This window comes from Hippocampus bargibanti, linkage group LG16, assembly GCF_051943395.1.
Source record: "Hippocampus bargibanti isolate YZ-2025 linkage group LG16, ASM5194339v1, whole genome shotgun sequence".
Classification (NCBI taxonomy): Eukaryota; Metazoa; Chordata; class Actinopteri; order Syngnathiformes; family Syngnathidae; genus Hippocampus; species Hippocampus bargibanti.
This window is the reverse complement of record NC_142749.1, coordinates 826,643-845,440: the sequence shown is the minus strand read 5'-3', so window position 1 is coordinate 845,440 and position 18,798 is coordinate 826,643. Positions and strand designations below refer to the sequence as shown.

The 18,798-nt window shown below is 43.0% G+C and overlaps 1 protein-coding gene and 1 pseudogene across 3 annotated transcripts in view; one reads left to right on the top strand and one right to left on the bottom strand.

The window, feature by feature from the left end:
* Nucleotides 1-18,798, bottom strand: part of pknox2 (pbx/knotted 1 homeobox 2) — a 164,436-nt gene that overhangs the window by 144,591 nt on the left and 1,047 nt on the right. The window lies entirely within an intron of this gene.
* Nucleotides 3,618-5,702, top strand: LOC148886037 (uncharacterized; annotated as a pseudogene).

The window sequence follows — 18,798 nt, the reverse complement described above, 5'->3', positions numbered from 1 at the left end:
ATTGTCAAAAAATATACGATCATGGCTCCTGCAAAACACAATTGCTCATCTTACAGGCTCTAAATATTGTCTCTTGAAAAAAATAAGTGCCACTTGCTGGTAGTTTGACATGATTCGTTAAGTCCCCACGGAGTTGCCAAAAACCTGGAAAAATTAAATCAAGAATTATGCCATTTTAAAATGATTTATGAGTGAGCACAGGCTAAAAGAAATTTGGGTCCTAAAATCAAATTTTTATGAGTTTCATAAATATTTTTTCATGTTTGAAATTGGTTTCCCACGGGTCAAAACCTTTGCACACCATGTCCCCACCATGTAGCAAAAACGTTTATGTGTATGTGTGTGTGTGTGTGTGTGTGTGTGTGTGTGTGTGTGTGTGTGTGTGTGTGTGTGTGTGTGTGTGTGTGTGTGTGTGTGTGTGTGTGTGTGTGTGTGTGTCAGCCAGCAGCTGCACTTTGACCAACTAATTAGCAGCTGCCTGTCTCAAGCCTTTCTTGGGCTCCACCACCAGATTGTCAACATGATGTTTTTTGCATCATGTCATTAAGAACATTCCTATTTTCAACTATTGAAACTTTTGAAGCTATGTTTGTAATTCTTAACCAAACACTGCTTTTGTTCAGACTCTACACATCTGCTTCAAATTCTGCTTTTTGCCATCCTGAATTCTGCACCAAGACTATATCCCTGACCAGAAACCATCCCAATCAGTACCTACACCGACTGTGTTCTGTATCTACAAAGGCAACGGCATCACAATCTGCCCTTCATTTCTTGTCTCTACACTTGCATTACTTCGCACAACCACAGCATTAACCGCATGATCCGGCCAATGTATCTGGACTCCATTCCCAAACAAAGGGCGGGACAAGGTACACTTTTAAAACAGAACAAGGAAACATTGAGGCTATCAGCGCCCTTTAAAATCAACATTTTTCTTTGCGCAATCTTGGAAATTCCAGGACCCACCTCTCCCCCATCCATGCAAAACATTCTCTGTCTATTAAAGGACAACCGACATCTCCGGACAAGTTGCGTCCATAATTTGTCAAATGGCTTCAAATGACTTCTACTGAGCGTATTTTACAAAGATTCCACCGCATATAGCTATATTTTACGTTTTAAGACTCGTGATGAATATTCCGTAAGTCTTGTTTTTGAGTTGGTGACGAGTCCGTATGTGACGTCAATGAAGGAACACCCCTGACTGAAAAAAAAGGACACATTGTAGCAGTCCTTCCATCACGTCAATGCTTGTTTGGTCTGAAAACCTCGTGTTGCACCAGAAAGAGCCAGAAGAGGGCGTCCAAGCTCTATGTAACGAATTTATCAGCCTGCGGAAACGGGCTGACTCATTCCTCACAGGAGCTCGGTGGCCATTTTCTGCCTTTTTTTGGGTGAGACATTTCCCCCCAATGTTGCCTCAAAATGGCACGGAATAAATTCTTCAATCGATTGCAAACATGTATGCTTTCCTCTTCAGAACTATTTGAATCAGATTCATAACTGGATGTGTAACAAGAAAGCATATTCTCTGAATCTGAAGCCATTGTTTTGATTCTCCAGCAATGCAATACGTCTTGGCGTGACGTCACGAACTGGGGGCGGGACTTTCTGAAAATGCCCAATTCGCAGCTCAATTTTTTTCAGATTTTGGACACTTTAAGTCATTTTTATTGGTGTTTTGCATTTCAATAAAAATACATATCATACTGTGTGTTTTGGGTATTTTAGATACTATAAAACCCTCTGATGTCAGTTAGGAAACAAAAAAGTGACGTCGGTTGTCCTTTAAGAAATCATTTTTAGCCAGTGCCTGTTCTTTCTCATGATGACTTGCCATGTCTTTTTATTGTCGTAAAGTGTTCAGTCAACACAATCATCATATTCGATAAAAACCAAAAAGTATTGTCTTATTGGCTGTGTTCAAGTTTCTAAGTGTTTTTTGGCAGAGGGAGAGACACAGTACCTGGTTTCCCCATCATACATTGGTTTCCCCATCCCTTATCTCCTCATCATTGAGGAGATGAGAGAGATTTTTTTTAATCTCCCACTCCATGGGAGGGAAGCAGCTAAGTGTCTCATGCCGCTTTGTCGAGGCACTCCATGTGACTGAATTATCTTTAACTTCAACAATGCGAGCAGCCAATTTATTGACAAAGTGCTCCAAAGAAATTTTCCCACAGTGGGCTTTAAATGATTCCATCAAATTGAAGTTGTCTTACAGAGACGTGTCAACTACTTCCGATCAATTCATTAATCACACTATTAAACTTCATTGCCATCTCCATGAGTGCCAGATCAAGCATTCTCATGTAAAAAATAAATACATAAAAATAAATACTCCCTCTCCTTTCTCAAGAACATGTCTGTTCAAAGTCTACTTTCTCATGCGAGACTGTCAGTCTTATCTGTCAGTCTGGGAGCAAAAACACAGGCACATTTGAAATTTTATTGTGGAGAAAGCTGCCATTACATTGATTACATTGATTACTGCTGTAATGCAGTAATCAATGTAATCAATCAATGTAATCAATCAATGTAATAATGTAAATTACTGCTCCCTTTTAATACTTGGACAAGGTACAAGCTCTCTCTTGAGTAATGTAGCCACAAGGGGGCACAAGCCAGTGTGTTATTGTGCCGGTCACAAGCCCGGATAAATACAGAGGGTTGTGTCAGGAAGGGCATTCGACGTAAAAAAAATTGCCAAAATAAATATGGGAATCAAACCTCTGAATCCCATACCGGATCGGTCGAGGCCCGGGTTAACAACGGCCGCCATTGGTACTGTTGACCTTCAGGGTGCCAGTGGAAAATGGACTACTGTTGGTCGAAGAAGGAGAGGAGGAATGTGTGCCCGGAGGAAAAGAGAGAAATGGAACGCCAAGAGTATACAACTAAGAGTAGGAACTTTGAATGTAGGAACAATGACAGGTAAAGGTAGAGAGCTGGTTGACATAATGCAGAGAAGGAAGGTAGACATACTGTGTGTCCAGGAGACCAGGTGGAAAGGGAGCAAGGCTAGAAGCTTAGGGTCAGGGTTTAAGTTGTTCTATCATGGTGAAGACAGAAAGCGGAATGGAGTTGGGGTTATCTTAAAAGAGGAGTTTGTTAGGAATGTCTTAGAAGTAAAAAGAGTATCAGATAGAATGATGAGTCTGAAGCAAGAAATTGAAGGTGTGATGTTCAATGTTGTTTGTGGGTATGCCCCACAAGTAGGATGTGAGTTGGCGGAGAAGGAGAAATTTTGGTTGGACTTTGATGAAGTCATACAGAGCATCCCGAGAAGTGAGAGGGTTGTAATTGGTGGAGACTTCAATGGACATGTTGGCGCAGGAAACAAAGATGATGAGGAGGTGATGGGCAGGTTTGGACTCCAGATGAGGAACGCTGAAGGACAGATGGTGGTTGACTTTGCTCAGAGAATGGAAATTGCTGTTGTGAATACTTTCTTTCAGAAGAGACAGGAGCATAGGGTGACCTACAAGAGTTGAGGCAGAAGTACATAGGTAGACTACATTTTGTGTCAATGGCGCCATCTAAAGGAAATCATTGACTGCAAAGTAGTGGTTGGTGAGAGTGTAGCCAGACAGCATAGGTTGGTGGCGTGTAGGATGACGCTGGCAGTGAGGAAGATGAAGAAACCAAAGGCTGACGTGAGGACAAAATGGTGGAAGTTGAAAAAGGAAGAGTGTTGCATAATATTTAGGAATGAGGTAAGACAAGCACTGGGTGCGCAAGAGGTCCTTCCAGATGACTGGCAAACTACAGCGAACATAATCAGAGACACAGGTTGAAAAGTACTTGGCGTATCGAGTGGGAGAAAGGGAGATAAGGAGACTTGGTGGTGGAATGGGGAGGTGCAGGAGTGTATACAGAGAAAGAGGTTAGCAAAGAAGAAGTGGGACACTGAGAGGACGGACAAGAGTAGACAGCAGTACAAGGAGATGCAGCGCACAGTTAAAGTAAAGGCGGCAAAGGCCAAACAAGAGGCCTATGATGACTTGTATGCTCGGCTGGACAGCAAGGAAGACGAGACTGATCTTTACAGGCTGGCGAGACAGAGAGACAAAGATGGTAAGGACTTGCAGCAGGTTCGGGTGATGAAGGATAGAGATGGCAATGTATTAACAGGTGCCAGTAGTGTAATGGCAAGATGGAAAGAGTACTTTGAAGAATTGATGAATGAGGAAAATGAGAAGGAACAAAGAGTAGAAGATGTGACTGTTGTGGACCAAGACGTAGCAAGCATTAGCAAGGATGAGGTGAGGAGGGCGCTGAAGAGGATGGAGGGGGGAAAGGCACTCGGGCCTGATGATTTACCAATCGAGGTATGGAAGTGTTTTGGGGAGGTGGCGGTGGTGTTCTTGACTCGGTTATTCAACAAGATCTTAGATGGTGAACAGATGCCTGAAGAATGGAGACGAAGTGTACTCGTGCCCATTTTTAAGAACAAAGGAGATGGGCAGAGTTGTACTAACTACAGAGGAATAAAGTTGATGAGCCATACAGTGAAACTCTGGGAAAGAGTAGTTGAAGCGAGACTAAGAGCAGAAGTGAACAGTTGTGAGCAGCATGATGGCTTCATGCCAAAAAAGAGTATGACAGATGCAGTGTTTGCTTTAAGATTGCTGATAGAGAAGTACGGAGAAGGTCAGAAGGAATGGCAGTGTGTCTTTGGAGATCTGGAGAAAGCGTATGACAGGGTGTCCAGAGAAGAGCTGTGGTATTGCATGATGAAATCTGGAGTGACAGAAAAGTATGTCAGAGTGGTGCAAGACATGTATCATGACTGTAAGACAGTTGTGAGGTGTGCTGTCGGTATGACTGAGGAATTCAAGGTGGAGGTGGGACTCCACCAGGGGTCAGCTCTGAGCCTTCTTGTTTGCTATGGTGATGGACAGGCTGACAGACGATGTTAGACAAGAATCTCTTCCACCACGATTTTTGCAGATGACATTGTGATCTGTAGCGAGAACGGGAAGGAGGTGGAGGAGAAACTAGAGCTGTGGAGATATGCCCTGGAAAGGAGAGGAATGAAGAACAGTCGCAGCAAGACGGAATATATGTGTGTGAATGAGAGGGATCCAAGTGCAAGAGTGATGCTACAGGGGGAAGAGATAAAGGTGGAGGATTTTAAGTACTTGGGTTCAACTGTCCAGAGCAATGGAGAGTGTGGAAAAGAAGTGAAGAAGCGTGTCCAGGCAGGCTGGAGCGGCTGTAGAAAAATGTCAGGTGTGATGTGTGATAGAAGGGTTTCAGCTAGGATGAAAGGAAAAGTGTATAAAACAGTGGTAAGACCAGCCATGATGCTTGGACTGGAGACAGTGCTACTGACGAAAAGACAGGAAGCAGAGCTTGAGGTAGCAGAGCTGAAGATGTTGAGGTTTTCTTTGGGAGTGACCAGGTTGGATAGGATCAGGAATGAGTACATTAGAGGGACAACTCATATTAGAGGCTTTGGAGACAAAGTCAGAGAGGCCAGACTGAGATGGTTTGGACATGTCCACAGGAGAGACAGTGACTATATCTGGAGAAGGATGTGGAGCCTTGAACTGCTAAGCAGGAGACCGAGAGGAAGACCCAAGAGGAGGTTCATGGATGTGGTTAAAGAGGACATGAAGGTAGCTGGTGTGAGAGAAGAGAATGCACAAAACTGGGATAGATGGAGGACATTGATTCGTTGTGGCGACCCCTGAAGGGAAAAGCCGAAAGGAAAAGAAGAAGAAGACATGCTCTCTTGAGTTATGGCTGCCAGCTTCACAGGTTGATAATCCCAACAGTTGGCTGTTTTTTTACTTTTCCATGATATAGCTGGACCTTCCTTAGTTAGGCTAAAACAATATCTGGTTGTGCTCCTCCTGTCATGTATATCGGCAGCCGAATAAGCGTCACTAATTCCTTCTAGTCTTAACTTCCCTTCTAAATTAAGCTCTTGATCTGTAGTACCTTTTAAATATTTTTGTAAATGTTTAACTGCAGTCCAATGCTGCTGTCTTGCTTCAGCTAGGTGTTGTGAGAGTTTGCTAACAACCCATCTTAAATCAGGTCTGGTACATGTCATTATGCATATTAAGCTGCCCGCTATTTCTCTGTACCCTGATGAGTTGATAACTTCACCCTCACTGTTAAAGTCAAATTTCTGTTCACAAGGGGTGCTTTTTACTTTGCACTCAGCCATTCAAAATTTTCTCAACATTCTCTCAATGTGTTTCTTTTGAGTTATTTTGATCTCTCCTTTACTTTGTTTAAAATCGATACCTAGGAAGTGTCCAAGTGGACACATATATTTCATTTTAAATCTTCTTTTTAGCATTTCTTTTACTTCACTGGGTAGGGCATCGTTACTCGCTGCGATGATTAAGTCATCCACCCACACTAACAAAATGACCTTTTCATTTTCGGATTCTCTGCAGTAAACACAATGATCAGCATCATTTTGTATAAAACCATTCTTTATGAGGTGATTGTTTAGTAACATGTTCCAATTACGCCCTGACTGCTTTAAGCCATACAGTGATTTGTTGAGCTTACATACCAAACGTTCTCCTGTTTGTGACGTGATCTCAAAACCTTCAGGTTGCTCCACATATAATGCACAGTCCATTGGGGCATGGAGATATGCAGTCTTCACGCCCATTTGGTGAAGGGTGAGATCTTCTTGCACAGCCACCTGCATCAGTGCTCGAACGGAAGTCAGGTTAGCTGTTGGTGAAAATTTCTCTCTGTAGTCTATTCCTTCTACTTGACCAAATCCTTTTGCCACAAATCTGGCTTTACAAGTCTCAGATCCATCTGGGTTTTCTTTCACCGTATACACCCAGCGTCCTCCCACTGCTTGTTTGCCCTTTGGTGCGGGGTCAGAGTGAAAGTCTTATTTTCTTTCAACGATTCCATCTCCTCTTCCATTGCAGAAGCCCACATTTTTGACTTTTCAGATTGCATAGCCTCTTTAAAAGTTCTAGGTACACCATAAGTTACTTTGTAGAAATAGTCAATATTGTCGGCTTTGTCATCATCACACTTAGTTTTACATATGTACTCTGGGGCCCTTTTTTGTCTTTTAGGAAACCTCCTTCCCTGTTCAGTCTGAATATTGCCTATTTCTTCTGTCTCTTCAGCACTCGGTTCTTTGCTTTTCTCAGGTTGATCTTGGCTCTGTTTGATTTCCTTTTGGGGTACTTTACTATAACTCTGAATATTGTCCCACAAGTCACAACCCGTTTGAGTTTGACCATCTGTGTTGTTTTTCATGAAAAAATTCACCTGTCTATGTTTCAGGACTTTTCTTGTCTCGGGGTAGTACACATTATAGGCTGGGCTATACTTATCATAGCCTATGAAAATCTGGAATCTAACTTCTTTTTGTCCTGTTTATACACGTAACATTCACAGCCAAATATTTGCATGTTAGAAAGGTTGGGTACCTTTCCTGTAAAAGCCTGGTAAGGTGTCAGCTGTAGCCGCTTATTGTAGCATCTGCTGCGAATTTGAGCGGCCGTTTGTACATCATGTCCATAGTTGCTTGGGAAGGTTACTGTCCAACAGCATGCATCTAGACATCTCAAATAGCGTTCGCCAAACTCTCTCGGCAGTACCGTTCTGGTAGGGCAAGTAGGGTGCACTCGTCTCATGCCTTATCCCATTTTTTCTTAGTAAAGATTGAAACTCTTGCCCAGTGAACTCTGTGCCGTTGCCAGATCGCATGCATTTTAATTTTCCATATGGGGCTACATCGGCTATGAATTTTTATGTAGCCTTTGTCGTGTCAGTCTTCGCCTTAATAAAATATGGAAAAATCATCCCACTGTGGTCATCAGTGAATGCTATTGAGTACCTGTAGCCATTCCTATCTGTCGGTTCTATAGGACCGCACAGGTCTGTGTGCACTAACTGAAGCACAGTTGCAGCTTTAGCGTCTGCATGTCTATTCCTGCTCTGTGTCAGCTTATCCTGTGTGCATATTTCACAGTTTTGATTTGGCTCATGTTTCCCTCTAATAGACATTTCTTTAACCACTTTTTCTAATTTAGCTACATCTTCGAAGTCAGCCATGTCCGTTTTCCTTCTTCTCCCTCTCCCATGCAGTTTTGTAGTCCCGCTGGTCTTCATTACGTTGTCTTCGTTGTCACTCTGGTCACCTTTTCCATACTTTTTGGTATTCTCAAAACTTCTTAGCTTAGTTTTGAATTCGCCGAAAGTCATTTTGTCATTAGATTGGGTGACATACACTACGAACGGTTTGTAAGAGTCAGTAAGCCCTTTTAGCACCATGGCTATCTGAAGCCCGTCGTTAATGTGCTCTTCTGCTCTTAATGAGGTGAATGCAGCCTCTGCTCGGACGTAGCTGCCCTTTCGGAGTGAGGAAGGTTTGCAATACAAACTCACCACCCGTGATTTGTCCTTTCCAGCATAATGCTCACGGAGAATCTCCAGTGCTCTTCTTCCGTCTTGCGTCTCTCTTGACCAGTGATAGGCTCTTATTGTCCAGACATGCACCAACTCTGCATATGTCTCTCCATTCTTAGCCTTGTCTTCGGCGAGAGCTTCTTCGCTGTCTTCCTCAATGTTCGGGACACCCAAAATAACGTCTCTGAGGCCTCGCAACTCCATGTGCACCAGGAACTCTTTTTCCAAGATGGCGGCGCGTGCACATGCAGCGGCTCCTCTCTCTCCCGGCAAATTGTTTTTTCGTGTTTATTATGTTTGTCTCACTCATGTAAATGTCTCCGTTTGCCAAAAACCAAAACCAGCTGAAGCAGAAGTACTACGCAAGCATGGATTGCTCAGAGAGTCGGCTCATCCACTGACCCCCACTCTTCCACCGACCCCCACTCCTGCACCCAACCCAGAGTGGAGGCGCCACAAGCGCTGTATGAGGAAACAGAAGAGGGGAAAGTGTGGAGATATCCGCATTAGGCTCGCGGCTAGCCCTCACCGGCCGTCCATCCCTACCATTACGCTGGCTAACGTACGCTCGCTGGAAAATAAAATGGACTACATCAGACTTCTCCGCTCAACTTCCAAGACCGTGGGTGAGTGTTGTGCCCTTGTGTTTGTGGAAACATGGCTGACCGACAGCATACCGGACAGTGCCATCCAGCTAGCCCAGCTAACTAGCTTCCGGGCAGACAGAGCGCTCATCGAGGGGGGGAAGACTCGCGGTGGGGGACTCTGTGTTTACATCAGTGATGCCTGGTGCCGCAACGCTGTTGTGGTATGCAAACACTGTTCACCACTGATGGAGCTTATGGTCATAAAATGTCGGCCATTCTACCTGCCGAGGGAATTTAATGCCATACTGCTGGTAGCAGTTTACATCCCCCCAAGCTCAATTAACAAAAGGAGCTCGGCATTGAATGAACTCTACCGGCACATCAGCGAGCAACAGACAGCCCACCCAGATGCTTTCCTTATCTTGGCTGGCGATTTCAACCATGCCAACCCAAAAAGCATTTTTCCACAACTCCATGGACACATTAACTTTCCGACTAGAGGTAACAACGTTCTGGACAATGTTTTCACCACACACAAAGGAGCCTACAAAGCCTGCCCCCTCCCCCACCTAGGAGCTTCGGACTCCACTATTATGTTAATGCCCGCATACAGGCCACTTGTCAAAGTCGTCAAACCAGTCAAGAAGCAGATAAGGATGTGGCCTGATGGGTCGTCAGAGGCACTCAAAGACTGCTTCTCCAACACTGACTGGAACATGTTCAGACAAGCGGCCACCTACAACAACACCACCGACCTCCAAGAGTACACAGACTCTGTTACCTCCTACATGAGGAAGTGCATGGATGACGTGACTGTCACCAGATCTGTCACCATCCTGGCCAACCAGAAGCCATGGCTCACGGGTGAAGTCCACAGGCTCCTTAGGGCTCGGAACGCTGCCTACAAAGCTGGCGATGAGCTAGGCCTGAGAACAGCCAGGGCCAACCTGTCACGTGGCATCAGGATGGCCAAGAGACAGCACTCCAGGAGGATCGCCAACCACTTCAGAGACAGCAGAGACACCAGGAACCTGTGGCGTGGGATACAGACCATCACAGACTACAAGCCCTCTCCACAGACCTGCGAGAACTCCACCACTCTGCTGAATCAGCTGAACGACTTCTTCGCCCGCTTCGAGGCAGACAACAGCACTCCAGCACCTCCCGGCGAACAGGTGCTGACACTGTCCCAGGACAGCGTGAGGCGATCCCTCAGAGGGACCAACCCACGTAAAGCCCCGTGTTCTGAGAGACTGCGCTGTGGAGCTCAGAGATGTCTTCACAGACATCTTCAACACATCTCTGAGCCAGGCTGTTGTGCCCACGTGCCTCAAAGCCACCACCATTATCCCGGTCCCTAAGAAGTCGTCCCCCACCTGCCACAATGACTACCGCCCGGTCGCACTCACTCCCATCCTCATGAAGTGCTTCGAGCGGCTAGTTATGAACCACATCAAGGCTGCCCTCCCCCCAACCATGACCCCTTCCAGTTTGCATATCGGCCCAACCGCTCGACCGATGATGCCATCTCCACTGCTCTCCACACAGCGCTCACCCACTTGGAGACCAGAGAAGCAGTTCCTGGGAGTGCACATATCCGAAGACCTGTCCTGGAGCCACAACACGGCATCAATCACCAAGAGATCCCACCAGCGCATGTACTTCCTCCGCAAGCTTAAAAGAGTTGGAGCCCCAACCCCCATCACGACCTCCTTCTACCGCGGTACCATCGAGAGCATCCTGACCAGCTGTATCACCGTGTGGTACGGCGCCTGCACCGTGTCCTGCCGTAAGACTCTGCAGCGCATCGTGAGGACAGCTGAGAAGATCATCGGTGCCCCCCCCCCCCTTCAGGACATCTACAACACCTGTCTCACCCGCAGACCCATCAGAATCGCTGGCGATCCCACACACCCCTCCCACAGCCTCTTCAGCCTGCTGCCATCGGGTAGGAGACTGCAGAGTCTCCGAGCCAAGACCAGCAGGCTCAAGGACAGTTTCTGCCACCAGGCAGTCCGGAGACTCAACTCCCTCCCAGGCCTGCCCAGCCTGCCCCTTCACACTGCCACACTCACCGAACTCTGAGTACACGCTACATGCTGTACGATCATCCTGAACTCTATTTTTTTGTTCTTTCTCATTTTTTTCTGCAAGACCTCACTTCAACCCTTTCTTGTTGTTTGTTTTTGAAATACTACATTACGTCACTTTATGTACGTCACTGCCTCACTTTCCAGACGACACTACCTCACTTTACATACAGAAATTACAAGTATTGTCTGTTGTCAATTGTATGTCTTTTAGCCACGTTATAAGTGCCTTGCATGTCTTGCACGCTGGGTCCGAGAGGACATTAATTTCATTTGTGCTGTATGCCATGCATATTAGCACGTTTGACAATAAAGCTGACTTTGACTTTTGACTTTGACTTGAACCTCGTCTCCCAGAGCTCGTAGTTTTTCTCATCGCCATCAAACAAAAGTCTAAACCATCTTTGGCCTGTGGTACTGCACCCATAACCTGTTGGGCTAGTCATTCTGGCAGCAGTCCTAGCGTTTTAACAGCAACCGAAAGGATAACTTTTCGTAGCGATTGAAAGTACTTACGAGAGAAATGATGCACAGCAGTGACAGTCATTGGTCTGGGAACTCGATAAACATTTTATTCTGCACATGCGCTTAAAAAGGCTTCACAATTTCTGGGTATCACATGATCAGCTCGTTTCGCAGGTGATATCAATCATGAAATTTCCTCAATCGTGTCTTTGCCTCACACACACATTGACACACGCACACTCAACATCCACCCTTGCACCTTTTACTCCCGTTGCTTCAGCCCTGCAGAAACTAACTACGATGTGGGGAATCGGGATCTGTTAGCCATCGTTATGGCATTACACGAGTGGAGACACTGGCTTGAAGGGGCGAATGAGCCATCCACAGTGTGTACTGATCACAAGAACCTGGCTTTCATTCGCTCAGCTAGGAGACTGAACTCCGGTCAGGCCCGGTGGCTGTTGATGTTGAGTCACTTCAATTTTACACTCACCTATCGTCCAGGTTCAATGAACACAAAGCCCGATGCTTGTCAAAGTGCCACTGACATTCGACTTTTTCCTTGATGGTATTTTTTCATTGCAAATTAGAATCAGGACATTTTCGCCCCACAAAGGCGAATCCTTTGGTCCGTTCAACCTGAAGTGTACAATACTCGTCATTTTTTTTTCCATGTCGGGCTTATTTAAAAGCCATAGGTTCCAGACCCCTGCCCTATACTGAACAACAGATTTGGGAGAATAGTACTTAAAAACAAAAATAAAAACATTCATAAATCTGAATTAAGTTGATGAATATGATACATTTATACAGTATTGTAAGAAATCAGATTTAAGTTGATAATGCCTAGGTGTCATCCTTGACAGCACTCTCTCTTTGCACTCCCATATAAATAACTTAACCCGATCTGCGTACTTCCACTTACGCAATATCAATCGTCTTCGCCGCTCTCTCACCGCTCACACCACTGCTATCATTGTTCATAGTCTTGTCACCTCCCGGATTGACAATTGCAATTGAAAGGAAAAGTAGAAGAAGAATTGTGTTTGTTTCATACAGTAACCAGACAGGTGTCATCTATTTGTGTGAGATATGGTAATGTATGGTTAATACTTAGGAGAAGGACTGTGGGAAATATTACCATATGTGTACCCCATAGCGATAATTTCAAATGTATCTATTTTTTAGGACGTTGGGGATCAAAATGTTATCGGCACAATTATTTCAAAAAATGTTATCGGCACAATTATTTCAAAAAATGTTATCGGCACAATTATTTCAAAAAACGACCTACCAGCATTTCTTTAATGAAGTGATATCTTCATTAAAACAGCATGCTTTATGCATGATCATATGCCTTGAGCAGTTACCTTCTTGCCTGCAACTGATCTACATATAACTACAGTATACCGTTGATGCTGATGACTTGGGGAGATAAAAAATATTAAATAGACAACTTAGTGAACTGATTAGAGAAAGACATTCATTTAATGAGTTTCTAACTTCTGTTTACTGTGTTAACTTTGCCATAAAAGTAACAGTGGACGAACAACAAAGACCCTGCTGGAAGCAGTGCGGCAGGGCTGAGAAATGGATACCACTGTGCCTGTAGTGAATAAAACACAGTTTTAAAGACGAAGAAAAAATGTGCACGTAAATGGAACGAAGCAGTGAAAGTACACACATTTTCATTCGGATTTAGGAAAAAGAGCTGATGGAAAAATAACTGAAACAGTCCATGAACACAGTCAATACACACATACACGTTACATCAAAAGTATTGGAATAGTGAAGCCCATTCTTTCTTTCCTGCTGTAAAAGTTTAAAATTTGGGTATAAGGCTAAACGATTACGGAAATAAAAATAATTATTTTAATCGAGATTGAAATTATAATTAATCAAAAATATATATTTGTTGACCTCAACTTTTATTTGTTATTGTTAATTCACACTTGGAACAAAGATCAGGGCTTCATTTCTTGTGGAGGGGATGATCGCCTCTTAAATGTATTCAAACAGGTATGCTTGCGTTTTGGAGACTACAACCAGCAATATACATATGTATTAAGTTAATAGAGTTGCTTGTTCTTTAACCACAAGGGGACACAAGCCAGTCTCTTATTGTGCCCGTCCCAAGCCCAGATAAATCCAGCTGGTGCAACCCCTTGAAGGGAAAAGCCGAAAGGAAAACAAGAAGATTCACCTACTAAAACTCAACTACATCAAACTATCATCACAGTCATGTGCACTTGAAATTGTTGTTGTTGAAGGATTTATTCTATTTGTTTTACCAAGTTCAAAATGACCTTGTAAATGTGTGAAATTCAACTGATTGGTCTAACCTAGTAACACTGGTATCGTATTTCAGGCCCTATGTGGAAATATGTGTTGTATGAAAAAAAAGTCATTGGATATTTGTATCCTTGAATTTTGAGGAAAGTACAATTCCAAGCATCCATTTTCCAGACACTCACACCTAGGGAAAATTTGGAGTGCACAATCAGCCTGCCATGCACGTTGCTGGAATGTGGGAGAAAACCGGAGGACCCAGAGAAAACCCATGCGGGCCCGGGGAGAACATGCCAAATCCACACAGGGAGGCCGGAACAGGTCTTGAACTCACGACCTCTGCACTGTGAAGTCAGCTTACTAACCACTCGATTACCAGGCCGCCTCAGTACTATACATTGAATCCATAATAACACAACTTCCGAATTTGATCGGACTATAAGAAAACAAATGACTACAAAAGTAAAAGTAAACGTTAGCAATCGGAAAAAAATGTTTAGGGTACTTGTCATGATCTGGTTGGCGACCAACGGGGGGCGCTGTCGGCCCCGCCTACACCTGCACAGGTGCTGGTCGTCCCGATCAGATTGGCGACCAGCGGGTAGCGACGTCAGCCCTGCCTGCAGCCTCGCAGGTGCTGGTTGTTTAATCATTGACACTTAAAAGGACACCCGGCACGACCATCCGGTGCCGGTTCATTGTTTGTTTGCTGCTTGGTTGCTGCATGCATTGTGTACGTGTTAGTTTAACCTTGGCGGACTTTTACTTTTGGACTTCTTTTGATACTTTGTATTTTTTCCATTCAGATGATTTTGATGTTTTACATTTTGTTCCTGCTGACTTTATTTTAATACAATTTGTCAAACAACCTCCCGCTCCCTCCTGCCTGCTTTTTGGGATCCGCACCCGCCATCACCACCTTGCAAAACGTGACAGTACTGTGGTGGCAAGCATGGATGGACACACCCAATGATTTCTAAGAAAGTTGCAATTAAAATGTATTAATATATTTTATTTTGCACAGTCATACCTCATTTTCCGACAATATTCACTTCTAGAAATTTGTTCAAAAGGGGATTTGTTTGAAAATTATTTTAAAACTATTTTATTACCCCAGATTCAAAGTTTATTACACTATGCACACACAAAAACAGCCAGTTTAGTTTTGTATGAATCACAAGACGTCTGCTCACAATGAACATTACACGAGGAAGCATCAAAGAAGAGAGGAGTCGAGTGGAATTTTTGGGTTTGCTCAATTTGGTGGAAAATCTGTTTTTGGTCATAATCTCAAATTGTCTGGTCAAAATCCCATTTGGTAGTTAACAGTGAACTTTGAAAACCAAGGTTTGACTGCTCAACGATGCTCATGTATGGCAGAATCACATCATCCTCTCCAAGCAAATGTTGCATTGAGGTTACTTTCAGAAAATCGGGAATTTACACTAATGGAGTTCTTTTTATGTCGATGTTTTTTTTTTCCGATTCTAACATTTTAAACATCAAGAAAAACAAAAATAGCAATTGGTTGTCTGGCATCAGAACTGGTCAGTTTATTGAAATGTTTTGGGTAATTTTGAATCAATTGAAAGGAAACACTAAATTCTCGAGTAAATATTTCGAGAATATACGTATTTCAAATTTGATGGTTCAATCTTAGTTATTTCAAATGCTAAATAAGCATGTATTTAATATGCAGTATCATGTACGGTACATATTTAAACAGATTTTTTTTCCTTTTTTGAGTCTCAGGAATGCCAATTAGCTTTCATTTCTTCGATTGAGTTTGTAAATTAAATACTCCAATTATATTTCATCGAAGGATGACCCGGTAGACCAGTGATTAGCACACCGGTTTCACAGTGCAGAGGTCGTGAATTCAAGACCCGATCCAGCCTCCCTGTGTGAAGTTTGCATGTTCTCCCTGGGCTCGCGTGGGTTTTCTCCGGGTCCTCCGGTTTCCTCTCACATTCCAAAAACATGCATGGCAGGCTGATTGAACACTCCGAATTGTCCGGAGGTGTGAGTGTAGGAGTGAATGGTTGTTTGTCTTGGTGTGCCCTGCAATTGGCTGGCAGCCAATTCAGGTTTCCCCCGCCTAGTGAAAGCTGGGATAGGCTCCAGCACCCCCCGCTACCCTAATGAGGACTAAGCGGTACAGAAAATGGATGGATGGATACGAAAACATTGGTAACACGAGTGACAAAAAGGCAGAACATTTTTCAACAGTGTTCAAAAAGCATAAATCATGATGTTAATTTATCATGGGAAGCGGTTACGATATCACGTTTTAGTTACAGCATTTTAGTTTGAAGAAAAATGCTAACAAAACAATAAATACATACAAGAAATTGCTGTTCAGAAAGCTATAATTTTAATTGAATGAATCACCACTAAAATGATATTCATTAGATCCCTTGTTGGTCATGAAAAATTGTTTTTAGGTTGAATGTTACTCATGATCAATTTCTGACTTTTCAGAGAAGCTTTGTGAACTGTCTCAGTTTGAAACTCACTGTTCCTTTACAAAATGGATGGGGTCAATTTCTTTTGGATTCCTTGTGGATTTATAAATGTGTTAAACACTCAACTGCATGTTCATTCTGGATTAAATGGATTGACAGTTTAACAGTAAACCTTTGGATGAGAAGTGGGAGGGGACTCAATACCATACTTTACCTCTGTAGTCGTAGTTATAGTTATTTTAACTTTATCTTTGAAGATGCCTCCACTTTTATATTCCATTTCAGCATGTACACAGCAGCACAACGGGTTTAGCAATAGTCTTCGCAGCTAACAGGGTGAGGCAATGTGTTAATGTGGACACCATAGATAAAAGTCCTTATCCTGATGGAACCACTATATAATGTTAGAGTTAAACAAAGTACAATTAATAGACATCTCTTCAGTTTAACTTGTTGGTGGGGAGCATCTTCATCTAAGCATTTAGGGTATTTGCATGTGACAGCAAGCACTTCTTTTCACCACTTCAATGAGAACTGGTGCCATGGTTTTAAAGTGCAGCTTGCTCAGCCATTGTAAACAAACAACTGTTTTGCTCCATTCAGTTTCTTTTTTATTTATTCTCTTCATGTGATTGTGAAAAGGTCAATTGAGTCGCAAATGTTATGTTTTCTATATGCTTCAGATGCATGGATTATTTCTTTCCTTCTCTTTTCGTCACATCATAACATTGGTACCTTTGGTCATGATCAATGTGATATTAGGATCACACGGTTTCATAACTATTAATAACACCAGGGGAAAACACACATTGCAAAGTAAGGTTCTGCTTATCAAGATTTATGAATAAATAAGATTTTGTTGAATTCAAATAACATATTTTAAACCTTTGAATGTTATCAGGATTCTCAAATATAATAAATTAAGGATTTCCTGCCAGGCTTCATGTTTCTCTGTACGAAGCGCTCCTCATTTATAAGGATTATCTACATTCCACTGGAGATATGAATCAAAAGCACAATGAGGTTCCAGCCTCTTTAAATGCAGAATATATAATAAGCTGTTGCTAATTTGATTTTGTGCTTGAACCTTGAATAATGAGTGATGCCTAGAAATAGCTTGCTTTTACTACAAAAATAATGGCATCAAAATAACTCATTCCCACTTAGTGGGACGCTAAGGACATTTGAGTGTGTATATGTAGTGAATGTTTCAGCCGTCCCAATTGTTTGCATGTGCGATAAATTGCAAAATAATGATTGGACTGTTATTCTATTGCGTTATTGTGGAACGGGGTTATCCTTATGGGATATGTTAAAACCTCCTGAAAGCAATCGAGATCATGTAGCCCTTGTGAGCATGAACTGTGAGAGCCCCGAGTGGGCCAAAAAACATACAACGCAACACATTTGATTTAAAGGTTTGCTGCACTATTAAATATAATAGCACTAAAGACATCATATCGCGATCGGGCCTGGATGAGGATTCGATGCACTTTGCTGAGGATACCAAGCAGATACCAAGCTTGTGAATAATTTGAAACATCCTTTTTTCCCATATCCTGATTTCCAGAAAAGGAAATGCACATCTCATACAGCAAGTCCTGAAGAATGAATGTCTCTCTGTGTCTTTGTGTTGTCATGTTATTTGTTATTTAGTTTTTTTTTTGTTCTTTTGACTTCAAGATGGCGCCGCGAGAGTGGCTGCCTTTCCAGCAGCTCATGTATTTTGTTTTTCTACTTTCATTCTTTTCATCACTTTGCTGCTGTGAAATGTAAATTTCTCCACTGTGAGACTAATAAAGGCATATCCAATCCAATCCAATCCAATCCAATACAGTCTGACTTCTGAAAACCAAGCCTGCAATCTAAGATGGAAAATTCAAACAAGAAAAATTTGATACAACTAATTTCATATATTTATTTAAAAATCTCTCTCTCTCTCTCTCTCTCTCATACAGTATCGTAGCGAGCTGCATAATCAAATATACTCTGTTGATTTAATAGCAGTGTCAACCCACAATGTCTAAAGGAGGAGAGAAATTGATTTTGTGGCAGACGTACTGTTCAAGCCATTTTCAAGACGGACTTTTCAAGAATAGATGGACGTCATTAAGGTTGGACAGCTCCAAATCTAGCAAAAAATAGCAAATAATATTACAATTTTATGAGGTCATCAGGAATCCACACGTTCATAGTAACAATTCGAACAGTTTAATGACAGTATTTCTTCAACTCACAAGTTATTTCCTGGCCAATGTCATCCTCTGGTGGACAAGTTGTATTATCACACCACACTCCCAGCATTGATTCAGACGGAGCACTACTGAAGGCCTCTGAGTGATATGGACGCCACTCATATAGACACACAGGATGTCCACGTGTGTGTGTGTGTGTGTGTTTGTGTGTGTGCGTGTGTGTGCGCGCGCGTGCGTGTGGGTGTGTGAGCGTGCGTGCGTGTGTGTGTGTGTGTGTGTGTGTGTGTGTGCGTGT